Here is an 8590-nt window from a genome sequence, read left to right on the forward strand (position 1 = left end):
TGTATGGAACCACCAAAGACCCAAAATATCCAAAGAAATCTTGAAAAAGAAAAAAGAAGCCAGATATTACAAAGCTGTAGTAATCAAAACTGTGGTACTGGCATAAAAATAAAACACATAGATCAATAGAACAGACAAGAAAACACAGAATTATATGGTCAATTAATCTTTTACAAAGGAGGAAAGAATATACAATGAGAAAAGGACAGCCTCTTCAACAAATGGGGGTGGAAAACTGGACAGCTACATGCAAAAGAATGAAAATGGACCACTTTCTTACACCATACACAAAAATAAAACTCTAAATGGATTAAAGACTTAAATGTGAGACCTGAAGCCATAAAAATCCTAGAAAAGGGCATTGGCAATAATTTCTCTGACATTGGCTATAGCAACATTTTTCTAGGTATGTCTCTGAGGCAAGGGAAGTAAAAGCAAAAATAAACTATTGGGACTACATCAAAATAAAAAGCTTCTGCACAGCAAAGGTAACAATCAATGAAACAAAAAAGACAACCTACAAAATGGAAGAAGATATTGGCAAATGACACATCTGATAAGGCGTTAGTATTCAAAATATATAACCAACTTATACAACTTAACACCCAAAAAACACATAATCCAATTTGAAAATGAGTAGAAAACATGAACAGACATTTCTCCAAAGGTGGCATCCAGATGGCCAAGAAACACATGAAAAGATGCTCAATATCACTCATCATCACAGAAATGCAAATCAAAGCTACAATGAGATACCACCTCAGACCTGTCAGAATGGCTAAAATCAAAATCGTAAGAGGGGCGCCTGGGTGGCGCAGTCGGTTAAGCGTCCGACTTCAGCCAGGTCACGATCTCGAGGTCCGTGAGTTCGAGCCCCGCGTCAGGCTCTGGGCTGATGGCTCAGAGCCTGGAGCCTGTTTCCGATTCTGTGTCTCCCTCTCTCTCTGCCCCTTGCCCGTTCATGCTCTGTCTCTCTCTCTGTCCCAAAAATAAATAAACGTTGAAAAAAAAAATTAAAAAAAAAAAATCGTAAGAAACAGTAAGTGTTGGCAAGACTGTGGAGAACAAGGAACCCTTATGTACTGTAGGGAATGCCACTGTGGAAAACAGTGGAGGTTCGTCAAAAAGTTAACAATTACCCTGCAACTCAGTAATCACACTACTGGGTATTTACCAAAACACAAAACAAAACAACAACAAAAACCACTAACTCAAAAGGATATATGGGGGTTTCTGGGTGGCTCAGTCGGTTGAGCATCTGACTTCAGCTCAGGCAGGTCATGATCTCATGGTTCATGGGTTCGAGCCCCATGTTGGGCTCTGTGCTGACAGCTCAGAGCCTAGAGCCTGCTTGGGATACTGTCTCCCTTTCTCTCTGCTCCTCCCCGGCTCACCTCTGTCTGTCTCTCAAAAATGAATAAATATTTTAAAAAGAATTTTTAAAGGTTATATGCACTCTTGTTTATTGCAGCATTATTTACAATAGCCAGATTATGGAAGCAGCCCAAGTGTCTGTGGATAGATGAATGGATAAGGAAGATATGGTATACATATATACAGTGGAATATTCTACCACACAATGGAATAAAATCTTTACTTTTGCAACAACATGGATGGTGCTAGAGAGTATAATGCTAGGCAAATAAGTCAGAGAAAGACAAATACCACACAATTTCACTCATATGTAGAATTTCAGAAACAAAAACAAAATAAAAACATGATAACTCAAAAAACACACTCTTAACTATAGAGAACTGATGGTTACCAGAGGGGAGATGGGTGGGGGGATGGGTGAAATAGGTAATGAGTATTAAAGACTACACTTATCATTATGAGTACCGAGTAACTGTATAAATGTTGAATCACTATATTGTACATCTGAAACTAACACAACACTGTATATTAACTATACTGGAATTAAAATTAAAAACTTAAAGAGTAGAGGAATATATATCATGCAAGTGCCAAAATTAATGTGGTATGGCTATTTTGGTATCAAAATAGACTTTAAGGAAAGACACATCATAAAGACAACATCCTTTTTATTTTATTTTTTTATGTTTATTTATTTTGGGAGAGACAGAGTGAGAGTGGGGGAGGGACATAGAGAGAGAATCCAAAGCAGGCTCCAGGCTCTGAGCTGTCAGCACAGAACCCAACACGGGGCTCAAACTCATGAGCTGTGAGATCATGACCCGAGCCAAAGTCAGACACTCAACCAACTGAGCCACCCTGGCACCCCAAGACAGCATCCTTCTTATAACAATAAAAAGATTGGTCCCACAAGATACATTTCTAGATTTTTAAACATTCAGAAACACAGTTTTAAAGTACGTAAAGCAAAAATGACAGAACTAAAAGGAGAAATAGACAAATGTACAATCAGAGTGGGAGAACTTAATATATACCTTTCTTGGTAACTGATTTAACAAGGAAACAAAAAAGTAAGTTGATTATCAAGTTAACTATCAAGTTGACTTAACAGCTATTCATAGAACAATGTACCCAGAATAACAGAACACACATTCTTTTCAAGTATGAAAGGAACACTTCCCAAAATAGTCCCAATACAGGGCCATTAAGCAAATATAAACAAATTTTAAAGAACTGAAATTATTCAGAGTATGTTTTCTGATCATGGCATTAACCTAGAAATCAATTTGAAAAGAAACTAGAAAACTCCTGAAAATTTGGAAATTCAGGAATTCATGTATAAATAATCTAAGTAGACTGTCTAAGGAGAAAGCACAGCAGAAATTAGAAAACATTTTTAACTGAATGACAATGAACGTAAGGCTCGTAACATCTTGTAGAATGTAACTACAACTGTATCAAAGAGATGACTTTCAGCCTCAAATGCCTATTAGAAAAGTCAGTTTTCAGTAGTCCTCATAAGATGAAAAAGAACAGCAATTTAAATCCAAAAATGTAGAGAGAAGGAAATAATAAAGAGAAGAAAATCATGTCATAGAAAACAAACATACACTACAGAAAATCACCAAAGCAAAAAATAGATACTTTAGAATGCTAAGAAAATTGATAAACCTATGAGCTGTAGTGATCATAAAAAAACACACGTTATCAACATCAGGAGCAAAAAAAAGGGACCTTACAGGTCCTATAGACATTGATAAGATATAGAACAACTGCATGTAACTAAATCTGAACATGTTTAGAAAATGGGCAAGTTCCTAGAAAAGCATAGTTTACTAGAACTGATACAAGAAAAAATGGAAAACCTTAATATTGAGGCAAACTTCATATTCCTATCCAACTGCCTAATAGACATATACGCTAGGTCAGAGAACCAGGAATTATCCATGACTGTCCCGATTAGTATCTTCCCTCTGGTAGCCATAAGGCTGATATGGTGATAAACCAGAAGCAGAGTCTGAGCCAGTTACTGATTTACAGCACAGGTTGGACTCACAGTTTCAACAGATTTCTTAAATGAAAATTATTATATTTCAGTGGGAAAAGTACAATCCCGAAACAGGGAATGGTGATACTTGAGAGAATTCCAATACTGTAACTCCAAGTACCCCAACAGAAGCTCCTCCTCCTCCCCTATCTAATGAGAATGGTTGACTTTCTTGAATACCCTCTTAATGACCACACCAAAATAAAATTCCAATTCTCGTTTACCATTCATACACCTCTTACTGCCTCTGACCTCTGACTAAGCCAAACCCTGGAAAAGAAGGCTGACATATTAAAAGAGTTGCAACAACTTTCTAGCTCTTGAGGAATACATGTCAAAAAAATTCTGAGGATACTAAGCCAGGGGAAGAAAAACATAGTTTAGATCAAGCTGAATTGATTGAGTACATTTCATAGCAAGTGATCAAAGGTGAAGGTCTAACACCATTCCAGCACAATTCTGTGTCCCATCTTCTAACAGTAGCTGGGTTCTCGCTGCCTTGAAACGCACCCAGGTCATATAACTAAAACTAAGATCACATTTCCTTGAGGATATGTTTCCTGCAATATTTCTGATACCAATTACTTAATCAATATTTGTATTTTCAAACAACAGAATCTCCTCAATCTAGTTTAAGCAGTATCGTAAACTCACAGTATCATTGAAAACGTTTGATAGGATTCTAGGCTGAATTCTAGGAATGACTCCCAATCCCATAACTGTAGAAGTAAACTCACCAGGCGCAACAGCTGCTTTTATGACCAAGGAGCTACCTGCCACGTCAGAAAACCTCCATCCATCACAGCCACTAGCTCCCAGATCACATCACCCTTGGTAAGAGCCAAGCCTGCATAATAAACAGATGCCTCAGGCCTTGCTTCTCTCCCCACATAACTCAGTTCTGAATCAAAATCTCATACAAGTCATCTGATCAGAGGAACTTTGGTTTTGTTTGGCATCTTAGCTCTGGAGGAGTCTGGGAAGCAGGTTTTAGCTTTAGCATAGCACAGGAAAGTATAAAACGGGACTGACAATCTATAGTATATTCTTTATACAATTCAGGGTTTTTTAAGTATTAGATAGATAGATAGATAGATAGATAGATAGATAATAGAAGGTTAGACAGCATACTTTTTCACTTAATATATTTTGGAGATAATTCTATGTTAACATATGGATTACCTCATCCTTTTAGATAGCAGCACTGTATTGCTTCATATGGATGTGCCATAACTTACTCAACATCACCTTTCTGGAGGATACTTAGGTTTCTTCCATCTTTACTGTTTAAAACAATGATGTAGTTCTTCATCCTAACCACACACCTGTAACAATGGCCTAGGATGCTGTCCATATGTTTTTTTTTTTTTTTTCCTTCCTTTTTAGAAGCTTGAAATTGGGTTTCCTGGTCAGAGCCATTGTTTTTACTTACACATGCACCTCTCCCCTTGCCACCCTTAAGGTCTAACATGTTCCTTTCCCAAAGAGTATACATGCTGACACGCTTACTTGCATTTGTGGAATTTCAGATACAAAATAGCCTGGTTTACTTTCTTTTTGCTGCAGCATATCTGAGTCAGTCATCTTGAAAAAGTCCCTAATAGAGCACTGTGTCCTCTCCCACGCTTTTGAATAATTCATCTTTCGTAGAGTGCCAGTTCTCTAAACCAATTAAGAACAGTGGCTCACAAAGGCATTCTCTGTTTATAAAAATGCATTTCACAACCCCAGGGTAAACATACAACTACTACAGGGAGAGTGTGATGCCCGCTGAAATGAGCAGTCACATCATCAGATTAACGTGAAAAAGAAGCTAGAAGAGAAATATACACATTTTAAGAAGTGCTCCCAGGTAGCAAATCATTGAATATGAAATGCAGAAAATCGTAATTTTTCTGAACTTCATTTTCACCATTTATAAAATGGGGTAAAACCCACTTTCATAACGCTCCTTAAGGACTAAACATTAAACTAAAATAGCCTACTACTACTGGGGTGCCTGGGTGGCTCAGTGGGTTAAGCATCCAACTTCAGCTCAGGTCATGATCTCACAGCTCCAGCTCAGGTCACGAGCTCACAGTCCGTGAGTTTGAGCCCCATGTCGGGCTCTGTGCTGATAGCTTGGAGCTCAGAGCCTGGAGGTTGGAGCCTGAAGCCTGCTTCAGATTCTGTGTCTCCCTCTCTCTCTGCCCTTCCCCCGCTTGCTCGCTCGCTCTCTCTCCCTCTCTCTCCCTATCAGAAATAAACATTGAAGAAAAACCTAATAAAATACACTAGTACTATTACATACTAGATGTACAAGTAAATGTATCAAAATGCCCTAGGACCATGTTAGCTAAGAAGGGCTGTAAGTTGTCTATTGACCAACTTTTCCTAACATTAGTACCTTTCTCCTTAAGTGATTTTCTCTTATTCTGGCTATAAACTGATTATATGTTTGTCCTACCCCAAAGCCCATCTCCAGCCTGTGCCTCAGCAGGTACGCAGCCAGGACAAAAGGGCAGGGGGAGGTGCTCCAGCAGAGACCAGAGACCAAAGCATGCTTTTCATGAGCTTCCTAATTCGTGTATACACATATGCTTTGTGTAGTGGAATAGTTTAGATTTTGTGATTTCCTTGCAAGACTTGTAACCTGGATATATGCCATGGTGAGATCCCAACTTTCACCGAGCCACTGCTGAAGCACCAACAAGGCACACACTACCGCTTACTAGCCGTGGAACCGTGTGCCACATAATTCTGCACCTCAGCCTCTTCTTACGTAAAAATAATCACAGGTCACCGTGCAGAGTAAATGTTATTTCTAACGCATTTAGAACAATGCCTGCCACAAGGAAACAGTATCACTGTAATCAAAAATAAAATAATCAAAAAGCAGCTATTGATTTGGTAAGCTAGGTATTCTCTAAAATTTTTAGTCCTGGATCTCAAATGCATCGCCCCATCTTCATTTATTACACCTAGACCCAGTTCTCCCCCGTTTTACTAGGCTTCTCTTACGACTTTTTCACTCTTGATCTTAGATTTTAATAATACTTATACCTGTAACACTCACCATGGTATGGCTTGCATCAGGTACAGACGTCTACAACTGTATCTTCTGTGGTCTCCAATAGAAGACTCCTGCGGACGGGTTCAGGATCACCTGGGGAGTCCAGGAGACTCATCAGTAGGTCTGGGGCTGACCCAGACACTCAACATTGTTTAGCTCCTTAGGTGAGCCAACTGTGCAATCAGGTCTCTAACATTCTGAGTTCCAGGGGGCAAGGGCAGAGTCCTGGCTGTTCTGTTGTCCTCTACAAAGCCTTACACTGTGCTGGCGCTTAATAAATGTTTTGTTTTTAAAGATTTTTTATTTTTTTACTCTTGTAAAGTTTACTTGAGAGAGAGAGGGCAAGCATGAGCAGGGCAAGGGCAGAGAGAGGGAGAGAGGGAATCCCAAGCAGGCTCCATGCCGTCAGCACAGAGCCCCATGTGTGGGCTCAATCTCATGAACCGTGGGATCATGACCTGAGCCGAAATCAAGAGTCAGATGCTTAACCAACTGAGCCGCCCAGGCACCCCAATAAATGGTTTTGGAAAAGTTGTCCTTGTGTGAGGACTACACAGGCCTGGGGGCCTCCAGGACTCTCAAGTGTGTATACGCGAGAAAAATGAAGGAACAAAAACATAGCTGAGAAGTGATGCTATCCCTTTCAGAAGTACAGAAACCTGCCTAGCGGCAATACATTCCACTACGAACTGTCGCTGCCATTCATGTTGCGAGTGATAAACTGTAAAGCTAAGGTTATAGTTATAATCACTGTACTGAAAGCTGTTCGTTCAGCATCCATCATAAAGGTGATACCTTCAGGTGGACAGTGTCTAGCTCGCCAGGGCTGCCACAATAAAGTACCACAGACTGGGGGACAGAAACAACAGAAATTTTCTCACAATTCTGGAGGCCAAAGGTCCGAGATCAAAGGATCAGCATTGTTTCCTCTGAGGCCTCTTTTCTTGTCTTACAGACGAGTGGTTTCCTTCCCGTGTCTTCACACGGTCTCCCTGTATCCAGATTTCCTCCTCTTAATTGGATCAGTCATACCAGATGAAGGAACTCAGTTTTAACTGAATCACTTCTTTGACGACTTTATTGCCGAACATGCTCATGTTCTGAGGTATTACAGGTTAGAATTTCAATATATGAAATTTTGGAGCAACACAATTCAACCCATAATAGTAATCACTGGTATACCTGAAGACTCATTGAGTATTTGACTCTACGGGGTAGCGTTGGTGATCAGATACCGTAAGTTTACAAACCTGATGAGAGGCTGACCACTTCTGGTATGCTCAAGACACAAAGGAGGGTTTACTAGGAAGCGTGTATGGGGCACCTGGGTGGCTCAGTCGGTGGAGCATATGACTCTTGATTTCGGCTCACGATCTCACGGTGAGTTTGAGCCCCGTATCAGGCTCCACATGGACAATGTAGAGCCTGCTTGGGATTCTCTCTCCCCCTCTCTGCCCGTCCCCCTGCTGTCTGTCTCTCTCTCTCTCTCAAAAACAAACTTCAAAAACAAAGCAAAAAAAGAGGAAGTGTATATATAGGCCAACAAGCTGAAGAGGTTGAAGGAAACAAATTCTTGTCACCTCTTTGCCCTTTGATGTGCTAAGGACCCGAGTTCACACACACAAGGTTATAAGCAGCTCACCTTTTAAAGAAGGAAACACCAAGTACTATATACACTCACGTACAAGAAAACTAAACCAGCTTCTAGGCGTGGCCTTGAAGACTCCAATCATGCCAGTTTTACTTGTTTCGCTAAAACCTGGAGCATCTTGAGTCAACGACAGACTTTAAGGCTAGAAATCTATGTGTGGCTGATTTAAAACTGAAAGACTATTAGCTAACACTGCTTTCTGTACGTGGGGCACTATAATAGCCCTTTAAATAACTAGTAATTAGTATTAAATAACTTTAACATCGAACAGTATTATAAAATGGGAACTCTTATTATTCTCTATTTACAGTTAAGTAAACAGGCATAAAGTGGTTGCAAAACTAGGCTAAGGATACGAACCATCATGCAGCAAGGCCCACGCTGCAGACATTCAGCAGGGCTCCAGAGCCCACACTCCTATCCTGTCTCTCAATGTGACTATCTTCCAACAACAGACTGACCCCAG

Source organism: Lynx rufus, unplaced genomic scaffold (genome assembly GCF_022079265.1).
Source record: "Lynx rufus isolate CCGP_SWC_20201006 ecotype Redwood Valley unplaced genomic scaffold, mLynRuf1.p SCAF_7, whole genome shotgun sequence".
Lineage (NCBI taxonomy): Eukaryota > Metazoa > Chordata > Mammalia > Carnivora > Felidae > Lynx > Lynx rufus.